General features: G+C 53.4%; 2 non-coding genes across 2 annotated transcripts; both read left to right on the plus strand.

Annotated features, from left to right (window-relative positions):
* Positions 1 to 852: 852 nt before the first annotated feature.
* On the plus strand, positions 853 to 926 carry TRNAN-GUU (transfer RNA asparagine (anticodon GUU)). The gene has a single exon. It is a non-coding gene; the product is annotated as a tRNA-Asn (tRNA).
* A 170-nt stretch (positions 927 to 1,096) lies between these two features.
* TRNAV-AAC (transfer RNA valine (anticodon AAC)) lies at positions 1,097 to 1,169 on the plus strand. Its single transcript has one exon. It is a non-coding gene; the product is annotated as a tRNA-Val (tRNA).
* The last annotated feature ends 1,424 nt before the right edge of the window (positions 1,170 to 2,593 follow it).

Consider the following 2,593-nt stretch of genomic DNA (forward strand, 5'->3'; position numbering starts at 1 on the left):
TAAAATACTTGTAACTAAAGGGAAATAAAGCAAAGCGATGCCTGGAGCAGCTCTTGGCACGAAGCAGATGCTCTGCTCTGCTCCAGCACCAGATGTGTTGCTTTGTGCCCAGGCATTGCGCTACCAACAACATCTCACAGTATGGGGGTGAGTGAAAAGTACTTTTTTAAACTTAAGTCAAGTACGGTTTTACAGCCACCACTGTTGGCAGAAGGACTCTTAGAAATTGCCTTTAACTGCATGATTCTGCATGAACCAGGCTGCAAGTGGGTTACAGCCCTTCCTGCCACCAGTGTTTTCCCCCAAAGCACTTCCCCCGCCTTCACACCCCACAGCAGAGGGCTCCTGCACCGGCCTGGCTGACAAGCACTTATGGCCGTTATGGAGCGAGTGGGAAAAGCTGTTCTGCATTAGGGTGCCAGGCTCACCGCTTCGGCAGTTAAATACAGCCACTGAGCTCAGGTCTAAATTCAGTTTTTTATACCTGCTCGATACCAGATCTTCCAGGTCCTGGGGGATTCGCACAGTGACTAAAGGACAAATGGCACCCTTGTGAGGTAGGAGCACTTTTACTCACTGTGGAGGCAGCCTCTTAGTGCTGCATTTGGCATCCGTGCGAGGGCCGCATAGGCCAGCGCCACTTCCCTTTGCCTCTCTTCCTTCCCTATTTGCCTTGTTCTGCCTTCCCTGCCTCTCCCAGCCTTTCTCCTTCCTCTTTCTGTTCCGTCTTCCCCGGGAGGACGCGCATCCCGGCGCGGCGCTCAGGGCGCTCCCGTCGCTGGTGTCGGGGCGCCCCGCGCGCCCGCCCCGCCGCAGCCATCAGGGCGCCGCGGCGGCGTTTGTCGCCAGCGCGTCTCTGTGGCGCAATCGGTTAGCGCGTTCGGCTGTTAACCGAAAGGTTGGTGGTTCGAGCCCACCCAGGGACGGCGCGCAAACCTTTTTGCCCCGCCGTGCTCCCCCCCCTTTTTTTTTCTCTCCCCTTTCCCGCATGAAGTCGAACGGCACCTGAACCCTCCGGCGGGACCAGGGATCCGCAGGCGCCTCCCTCGGTGGACGCGGGGCAAATGTGGCTGCACAAAGCGATCTATTACCGGCAGTTTCCGTAGTGTAGTGGTTATCACGTTCGCCTAACACGCGAAAGGTCCCCGGTTCGAAACCGGGCGGAAACAACTTTTTTTTTTCCCTTCCTGCCCCCCACACCCCGCTCCGCACCGTTTCTTCTCACCGTCCACCCAGTTTTTCCATCTCCCCAATTAAAACCGATCTGAACTGACACCATGCCACTGGGAGCAGAACGTAGCAGAAACCCAGAGCGCTGCAGTGGGGCGGCAGCTTCAGCACGACACCAACGGTGCTGCTGCAGGAAAGTCGCTCCTGATACAGAGCTCAGCCGTGTGCGCGCGCACACACACACACACACACACACACACACACACACACAGGTATTGATCCAGAATGGGACCTCTCGGGCTCCCAAGAGCCTGTCAGTGCCTCGGTCAGGGGGGCTGCTTCCAACACGTGGGTCTCAGGCCCAAACGCTGGGGTACGATGATCGCTCGCCAGCACGGGCTGAAGGACCGCCCGATTACTGCACCGGAGTCCTTCCTGGGTGATAGCTACTTTCAGAAATTGCAAAGCTACTGCCACAGTCCTGTGGACAGCTTTTTCCTGGAATCAGATGTTGTAAGCTCAGTTACAATCAACTGCTGCTAACACAGGCCAGGATATTCCTGCTGATTTTTCTGCTTGCTGGTTTGAGTGAGCAGCAGGACTACAGCGTATGTATGTGCTGTACATGTTTGCAACATATACATGAAGCCACAACCTCTGTCCAGCCTCCCTCACGGAAAGGCTTTGCACTCAAGCTTGGCCGGCACCAGGAAGGGCACCTGCAAGAAAGGACAGGGCTAGCTGGTCTCTTCTTAGGATTTGGCTCATTCCCTCACTTTAGCTTTCCCTTTAAAAATATAATCCCAGCCTGCCTGCTTGGAAAGATAACCTGAGGGAGGAGAAATAAGTCTGAATGGAAGTGGCTTGAGCGTCATCGGAGAACGTGTAGCGAAACCTTTGAAACGATTCCCCCACCAAACGATGGCATTTTCACTCCTTGCACTGGCAAGGCAGACGCTGCAGAAGAGGTTTGGCTGATTAGCCTCAGCACTGCTCAAGTTTTGACTGGAGCTGAGGGCATGCGAGATAGTGGCAGTCAGCACTCACATTCATGGTGCTGAGGAAGAAAGAATTTGAAAGCCTCATCTTCCCATTGAAAAGCAAGGCTTGGAGGAGGGGGGCGAACAAGAAGAGAGAGTTTGTATGAAAAGTGCCAGCTCCTTAGGAAATTCAAAAGCACAACCTAATTCTTTCTCCTGACTTTCCCTGTGATTTGAACCTCTTGGCTGCAACTATAGAAAAAGCAAGTCACTGAAAACACGGCGGTTGAGAATTAAAATGAAAGCGAACTACACATCAGGTGGACAAGGACTGAAAAATACTGCTTAAACGATCAATTGTATATTTTCTAAATACTTAAAAATAGGGACCACACTGAAGGGGTGGGTCTAGCCCATCTGGCCTTCAAAACAGGGGAGCGAGA

Source organism: Tinamus guttatus, unplaced genomic scaffold, assembly GCF_059628265.1.
Source record: "Tinamus guttatus ecotype Peru unplaced genomic scaffold, ASM5962826v1 Tinamus_guttatus_pri_ptg000150l, whole genome shotgun sequence".
In the NCBI taxonomy this organism is placed as follows: Eukaryota; Metazoa; Chordata; class Aves; order Tinamiformes; family Tinamidae; genus Tinamus; species Tinamus guttatus.